The sequence below is a fragment of the Epinephelus moara genome, chromosome 20, assembly GCF_006386435.1.
Source record: "Epinephelus moara isolate mb chromosome 20, YSFRI_EMoa_1.0, whole genome shotgun sequence".
NCBI classification, from domain to species: Eukaryota; Metazoa; Chordata; class Actinopteri; order Perciformes; family Serranidae; genus Epinephelus; species Epinephelus moara.
In genome coordinates this window covers 6,496,436-6,505,125 of record NC_065525.1, presented here as the reverse complement: position 1 = coordinate 6,505,125, position 8,690 = coordinate 6,496,436, and the positions used below count along the sequence as shown (strand labels likewise).

The 8,690-nt window shown below is 39.9% G+C and overlaps 1 protein-coding gene across 1 annotated transcript in view; it reads right to left on the bottom strand.

The window, feature by feature from the left end:
• The window catches only part of LOC126408511 (synaptic vesicle glycoprotein 2B-like), a 76,366-nt gene extending 71,923 nt beyond the window's left edge, over positions 1 to 4,443 (bottom strand). Inside the window, exon 1 of the mRNA XM_050074096.1 lies at positions 4,293 to 4,443. The gene's annotated coding sequence lies outside the window, so the exon portion shown is untranslated. The remainder of the gene's footprint in view (positions 1 to 4,292) is intronic.
• Between the last annotated feature and the right edge of the window lie 4,247 nt (positions 4,444 to 8,690).

Here is an 8,690-nt window from a genome sequence, read left to right as displayed (position 1 = left end):
TCTACCGTTTTTTTCCCCCGTTAAAGGGGTTTTTTTGGGGAGTTTTTCCTTATCCGCTGCGAGGGTCATAAGGACAGAGGGATGTCGTATGCTGTAAAGCCCTGTGAGGCAAATTGTGATTTGTGACATTGGGCTTTATAAATAAAATTGATTGATTGAAAATTGAAAGTCCCTATAGGGCAGGTGAGAGGGGAGGTTGATTGGTCCAACAAACCCCAGACTTTCACCTGGGAGCCCACTGTGCACTTCCTGTGTGAATGTTGAGCCAAACCATGATTCTGAACCCAATCACTTGCCTTTGTTCCCTAAACCTAACTAGGTAATGTTCTTCCCTAAATCTAACCATGTGCCTTTTTCCCTAAACCTAACGACATTTTGAAAAAGACTGTATTTGTCGAACAAGCAGGAACTGTACATTTCCTGTGAAAACACACGTGTATTTTGAAAGACGCAATGCATGTAACAAGCATAACTTGACATGGCAAGACATCCCTACTCTTGGGAAGAAAATGTGTTGGACAAACTGGTAGATAAGATGGATGGCTCGATAGATAGATAGATAGATAGATAGATAGATAGATAGATAGATAGATAGATAGATAGATAGAGTAAGAAGAATAGAATAGTAGAAGAGTAGTAGAAGAGGGTACCTTGACTGCCTGAAACTCTCAGTCAGTAGTTTGCAGGGAATATCTCAGCCCCAAGCTAAAAATCTCACACATTTAACATGGAGGCGGCACAGCACGCAGGAACATTGGTCTGAAATGTTTTTACATAAAACAAACAAAGCAGCATCCCACTACAAGTCACATAACATACCTCGACCAGGGAATAAGCAGAGACACCACAGCAGTAGCGGGAGAGGAAGATCAGAGCATCCCTGAGGTATTTATTTCCCGTCTTGATGCACCAGTGAATTAAATGGCACATGTGAGGCATTGAAGTGGGTGTGTAAATTAAACTTGCCGCTTACATAAAATAATTTTGTCAAAAGTAATTGCAGACACACTGTGTAGTGTGATGGAATACTGACATGCAAATAGTTTTTAATACTGTACAGAAATGAAGAAAAACCAGGGTATGCCAGGATTAAAATATGTGTGTAGGCCTATGTAATACTTAGGTAGGCAAGTGCAGTCTTCAAGAAATCATGGTGTGTGTACAACTAGTGCCAATGTGACTGTCCTCACTAGGAAAAAAATAGCATTAGACATTTATTAAAATGCCTTCACCAACCTAAATTACTGCAAACCCTCACACAGAGGTATGTGATGGATGGGTCAACAAGGTGTGTGGTTTTGACAGTAGAGGCCACAGTTCATTTCCTGTTTTGAAGTTTTGCCAGTTAATACAGGTTTCTTTTAACCATGACCATGAGTGTTTCTTTATTCAACCTAAAATTTTTTCCCTTAACCCTAACCATGTAGTTTTTGTGTCCAAACCTTGACTGTAGCATAGCCAGATGAGTGGGTAATTTGTAACAGTTTTGGAAGGCAATGATATTGAACATTATTTCACTGACGCACCAGGTCAAACAAGACCAAGGGCCCTGTCAAAACAATTTATAGCACATAGTGCATGGCGCAAGTGCATTAAGGGCGTTTCCAACTCTGCTACTGCTAGTTAAACAGCACATCATTTGGGCACAGTGTAAGGCACAGGGGATAACGGGGTTGTATGTGAGTGTCATCTCCCTTTCCCTTCAAAAGCCAGGTGTACCTGCACCTAGTGTACTGCTATTCACATAGCTGATTCAGCAAATTAGAGAAGTGGGCTGTTTTCTGCTGAGAGTAATGCAGTTAGAGCAGTAATGTCACTGCAGCAAATATAGTGGGACATTTAAGCTGAAAAACAAAAAAACTGTAGTTATAAACTTGACAGAGGAAACAGAGCTAAACTTTTAGCTCCTGAAATAATCAATGACGTTACGCTGCTTCTCATGCGTAGCTACATGAGTCCTTCTTAACTGGAATTTGGACAGCAGCTCTGCTCTGCTCTCTGCTACATTTACATTTTAATATAATTAATACTTTTAACATTAATTTCAGCATGTCAACTTGCTTACAATGACAATATTAATATGTTGCAGGGAATCAACAAAGTAAGATGCACGTAGTATGGGAACCATGACTGTCTATGCCAGCATTTGTGCCAACCAATCTTTTTGCAGATATGTGAACATATGACCAAAATGGACCCAACTGAAATTTGAGGTAACAAAGTTTGGAGGATTTGTTGACAAATTCTGTTGATGTTTTGAGGTCACTCAAAATATATTATCTTTTTAGGCTGTTCTGACAAATTTTTCGTATGTTTTCCTACTAAAAGCAATGCGCCCAAATTTGTACACATCCCACATGTTTTAAAAGGGTGTGATCATGTGACCATCACCCTGATGGCAGTAAAGAAGGAAGCAGTCCCAGGTGCTTAAGGAGGCAGGTTGGGGTGGTGGGTCACAAAAAAACTGTCTTTTAGTCACTTTAAGGGTATGTCCTCACCATCTTTCTTTTCCTAAATCTAACCACTGTAACTTTTATGCCGGGTTCAGACTACACAACATTTTCATCTGTTCCAACAGTCGAAAGTCAGATTAGGCGTTTGTGGATTCATAAAGTCTTGCCGTGACTTGGCCAACAGACATGACAGACTACACGTCATCCTTCACGATGTGCATGATGTCATTGGATTATTCTTGTCCTATTTTTATTAGAATTACTATTATTTCAGTCACTGTGTCTGTTCATGCGCCAGCTGAAATGTTGCTGTAGTAATTTCTAATTGCAATTGTGGCAATTAAAAGCCCTGCCACTATTTCTTAATATTATTCCTTTATAATCCCTCTCCATTATAAAGAAATAACATTTGTTGGAGCTTGATGCTAATGGCAGGACTCACCGGGTTGCTAAAGTGCCTCTACTGTTTCATGGCATCATTTTTCCCCATTTTACTCTGTTGTGGTAACATCCCAAGAGGAAATATCAAAAAGGCTGGGGTGTTGTTGCCGTACAGTTGTCTACGGCAGCAGATCGCTCTGTGTTTTTATCGGTCAAAGTGCCGTCTGTGACGAGAGAAGTCGTACAAGACAAAAAGAAAATTAAACATGCTAGACTTTCTGTCGGGACGTCATGATTGCCTAATCTGACATAGTGACTGCTATAATCAGGCTGATATCATGTTGCGTGAGCCCTGCATTTTTGTCTAACCCTAATCCTGTAACTTTACATTAATTATGTAACTGTACATTATGGACGTAATGTCATTCGTGGGGCGCAAACTTGTAGGATATCATACGAACTGTTCTATGAGAATACGTTGTATCTTTTACAAGTCATCCTACATCATTTTGACTCCTTTTGAGGAATACAGTCATGATTTGGTCAGTGAAAGAAATATTCCCCCTTTAACATCTGCTATGAGTTCTAAACCTTTCTCAAAGGGTGCTGGGCATGTCTACAACACTCACAGATAAACACTTTGGATGACTTACACTCATTATTATACAAGATGCTTTGTCATGGATCACTTATGGATGCACGACAGAGAGAGACTGGAGACCAAAGCCCAGCTTGTTCTTCAGCTAAGTGTTCACATGATGTGTAGTCCATGTTACACAGCAAATGGGTCAACAGTGAAATAACAAAAGTCCTTAACCCATTGTAAAAATGCTCACGTTATTAAATGGAGTATACATATTGCAAGAGTCAGGATGTAACATGATATGTGTTTGTGCATTGATTACATAATGCTGTTGGCAAGCAATCCCTGATAAATAGGAGCTTTTGTGCATCCTGCTTGTTATTAATAGATTTATGTCCCCATTTACTTTGCACCTTGTTAAGGACTCTAAAATGATTGTCCTCACAGTGTTTGTTCTCCTCATAGTGTGTTTTCTCGGCATTACATACAGTGCACTCTGTGTACATACAGCTGGTCATCTGCTATTTGAGCAAAAGTTCCGTTGTCTGATCTGCTCAAGCTCTAAAAAGTACATTATCTTTTCTGCAAAGTCTGGAACTTAAGACTTAAAAATATATTTCACATGATAATACTGTATTTTATCTGGCAATTAGACAATTAGACATACATAGACTTGCATAGAACAAAAGAAAAAATCTATGATCATTTTAAATACCTGGATGTGCTCTGAATTGAAAAAAAAAATTAAAATAAAATTCAAACGTCATTTTTTCAGCTGAGACTACATTTCATTCTGCCATCTACATCAAGTAGATAACCCTAACCCTAATACAAACACAAACAACTCCAAGTGCATTGAAAATCATTTCTCTTACCAGACCAGATCAAACTGAAGTTTATATCCAAACAATGGTGTCCGGACCTCTCAACAAGATATCTTTAAATTCATTTGTAGCCTTAAAATTCTCGTCTGAAGTTTCTACTCTTTATATGTAAAGAGCATCAACACAAGAGACAGGGCTGAGGGATTAGGGCAGGAGAGGATAGTGCCAGCGTCTCTCTCTCTCTCTCTCTCTCTCTCTCTCTCTCTCTCTCTCTCTCTCTCTCTCCCTCTTTCCCTCTCTCTGCAGCACTCCTCCCTGCTGCCACCCACCCACCACATGCACAATGGTACAGTCCACTCCTGTACTGCAGTACGTGCAAGAACATGCCATTTGGCTGACTGCTGGGGGGGAGAAGGGGTCGGGGTGGGGATGGTGGTGGGCGTGGAATGAAAGAGACATATGGGTTGCCCATGGGAGGGGGATGGATGGAAGGATGGATGGAGGCAGAGAGGGAGGGACAGATAGACAAGGAGGTGGAGTAGGGGAGTGACAGATGCTTGATGAGATGCTTTATCTACAGTGATGGAAAGGTCCTGCAGCTTTACACAGATACTTTATAATATTTACCGTCTGTCTGTCTGTTTCAGGTTTTGTTTTTGGATATGCATTCTTTATCTTTCCCCTTTTTTTCTTTGTTAAGCGGCTACAACAAGGTGATGTCTACCATTTATTATTAAATATAAGGAAAGAAAAAAAAGGAAAGGGGAGAGAGGAAAGTCAGACATAGACAGGCTGACCCACATCCAGTGGCTGGTTTCTCCTCACAAACATATAAGTGACTGCAATGAGCCCCTAACCACAAGGGGGCCCCGTGCAGTGGTGTTTCTTTAAGGGGCATTTGTTTTTTTCTGGGAAAAACTTAGCTCTAGTCCAGTTATAGCTTAATAACATAATAAGAGCAATTTAACTTGTCACAGACAGGGGCCCCTTGTGGATGGTTTGACCAGAGACTGTATAAATAATGGACGTAGGTACCATGATGTCACCCATCTTTTTGTGGACTGCTGTTTTGAAGTCTTGAGTTCAGTATTTCAGTTGCCGCCATCTTGTTTATTTCGAGCCAAAAATGATCATATTTGGATGAGAAGCTGGAGCTGTGGAGGAGCAAGGGATGGATCTGACTGAGAAGCTGAGGACGCTATCAGCAGACAGCCTGTCACTCAGAGTGGCCTGCCCTTAAATATGCGTAACTTTGGGACTAAATCAAATCTAAACGGTTGAGTCATAAAAAAGTCACCTCCTGTACAGTTATCATGACTGTTGAAATTAGCTGTAGAAACCAAAACTTTTTTTGTACCAGGCTGTAAACGTGTTTATTTCTGCTGTAAAGTTGTACATTTTAAGATGGGAGTCCATAGCCCTGTTTGTAACAAGCAGTCCAGCAACCCAGTGAAGAAAGACAAAGTGCTCATATGACTCTGGAGCAGAAAAATGGAAAAAGAAAAAAAATCAGAAATGAAAATACAAGCCAAAAAATGCAGGTAAGAAATGATCAACATTGACTGCAGTTAATAGAAATGAAAAAGGTTTGTTATTACTTAGCAAACATTAGAAATGCCAGCTCGCTACTTTACTTTACAATGCTGCTACAGTGCAACCCACTGTTAAGTTTGACCAATGCAGAATGGATATAATATTATTACACACGAATGTGTAATGACAACTCTTTTTTTGTATTCCTAGGGTTAGGTTCAACTGTTAAGCTGCAATCTGAGAAGCCTCTATCAGTCAGTGTTGACAGCTAGGGGGGGATTTACACCTCAGCAGTCTTATTTGCTTTGGTATAGCCTATTGTTTAAGGCAGTTACTGTAATCACAGTTTGTAACATCATAATGCTACACATTACTGTTCCTAAATTCAGTAATCACATTACAGTTACTGATCACAATTATGTTGCTACTTAGGTTTCATTAAGTTCTTTGATGATCTGCAGTTGGGAAGATAGAAAAAATGTCTAATATTATCTAATGTGCAGACAACAGTGACACCGTCTAGTGCGCCTGTAGAGAGGCCCTGTATTCGAGGAATGCCATGGAATGAGGTCCTCAGTGCTCTCAGCGATCACATCCACCCAGAATTCCAGTGTTTCACTGACCTGACCAGGTGACCTTTTAGAGCGTCTTGTTAAATCAGCTATAGAGAAGGTCTATCAAGGGGAGGTCTTGCAGCTCTAGTGTTGCACTCGCCATAGTGTGACTGACTTCCACACCAATCAGAGTGTTGTGCTGACCTCAGCACATATTGCTAACGGCATACAGCTTAAAGTTTCCACGGGCTCACGCTTGTGAACTTTGGTTCTGCATGAGAGAACATGGGCGCCGAAAGAAAACAGGCAGCACTTCACGGAAAATCTGTGCGCTTTGGCATGCTTCCGTATCCAGAGTGAACCTGGGGTTGGTTTCAACCCTTTTGTAAAAGAATGCAAAGTATATTGTGTATTTGGATCGATTGAATGATACTTTAATGGTGTCAGATTTACAGGATATCTGAAAGGAGCCCTGGATTTCAGGCTTAAAGGCTGTCGTTCAGTGTGGACCTGTATTCTAGTTAAATGTCAAGTCTTTATGTGTGTGTGTGTGTGTGTGTGTGTGTGTGTGTGTGTGTGTGTGTGTGTGTGTGTGTGTGTTTGTGCGTGTGTAAAGCACCAAAGGCCCACCATATGGAGCACCTATTGTGTGCTCATTAGCAGATAACGATGTCTAACGAGATGTTGCCTGATGTTTCTAGTGTTTACTTTGCCCTCAGACAGAGAGAGGAAAAGGAAGATCTCTTAAGAAAAAAATGTGTGATGTTTATTATCAGGCTCATCATTTGTCAGTATTAGTTGAAAACTTTCTGAAGTGGCAGCACCAGCCTGAGCACATGCATTCTTATAATTAAATAACAACAAAAAAAGGCATTTTTCCTACTATATACTACACTATCAGATGACTACAACTACATCACAAAACCTATGTGACCTCTGTAAGGTAAGATATGTCTCTTTATGTGACCTTAATAACAAAAGTACTTAAATACTTTTTTCTAAACCTACCCAAGGATCTTTGGTGCAACTTTGGCCATTTCCAATGTACACTAAAGACTGTGTTTTAGCAAGAAGTTTTGAAGAAGTTTCCTTTATCTAAAGAGATTGAAGCCAGCTGGACAAATCAAGAAATATCCTACTATTACTTTTACAATGCTATTCAGGATCTGAGTCGCCAAAATGACAATCACATGGCCTACATCAACGTCTCTGAGATCCAGATTAAGAGGAAAGAGGCTGTTGATGCCAGACATGGATAAACTAAAACTCCAGATTTTATCCCTCCAGAAGGAAAATAACATCTTATAAAGGAAATGTTGAGACCATGCCAGATACAAACACAGATGGAAATAAGAGGGCTGGTGGAAGACAATGAGAACTTCTTGCAAAGAGGTGGTTAAGATAATCAGCCAGATTGCCCCACTAACAATGTAGGAGTTGGCGAGTACAGTGGATGCAGTGCTAAGAAATGGCAGTTCATCTGATTGACCTACACAGATCATCATTCAGTTAGCCCTAATGTAGTCTCAAGTTGCCAGGCTTATTTCATCCCCTCAGCGCAGAGAATCAGAGAAATGTCTGTAAGCATACATTAGTATTGTACTATAGGGGGAAATGCTCTGGCTTGTTTGTATTTCTTTAAACCAAACACACGCACCTTGGATGGTGCTAAGCCCAGAATGCCCATTTGCATCTAATATCCTTTTCTCTTGTCTCTTTAAATGTTAGAGGCATAAGAAATTGATTGATTAGAAGGTCAATAGATGTCAATGTCAATGTTCATTCATGGGATGATATTAATGTGTATGGGTACAATAACGAAACAATAAAACAAGGTGTTTGCTGACATGGGTGCAATTATTGAACAGTTATAACAGTTTTCAGACAATGTGAATGTAGGTGGAAAGTTTAATGTGACACCCGATGACACCTAGTTTAACTGTCACCATTTCAACCTATGGATTTCATCCTTCAAATGCAGGACTGATGGTCTCAGGATAGATTGTTTGGAGGCTGGACATTTCACCTGAAGAAATTTTTCCAACCACATATCCAGATTAGATCATTGGTTGCTAACCAGTAACTGGCCACACACAAGAGCAAATAAATACTTTCAAAATGAATATGTGCTACAATGCAGAGGTTCTAAATGAAAAAAGTAAAGAACTTTACCAACTAGACTTTCACTTTGATCAAATGTATGCTGAAAAGGCTCAATGGGCCTTTGTCCTCTCAGTGACAAAATTTAGGAGGGTGAAAAAAAAATCCTTTTTAAAGTAGGGGGTCAAAGCAGAGTTCTGCACTGGGTGCAAAAATGTGTAATAGTTAAAAAAAAAAAAAAAGATTAAAATTGAATATATAT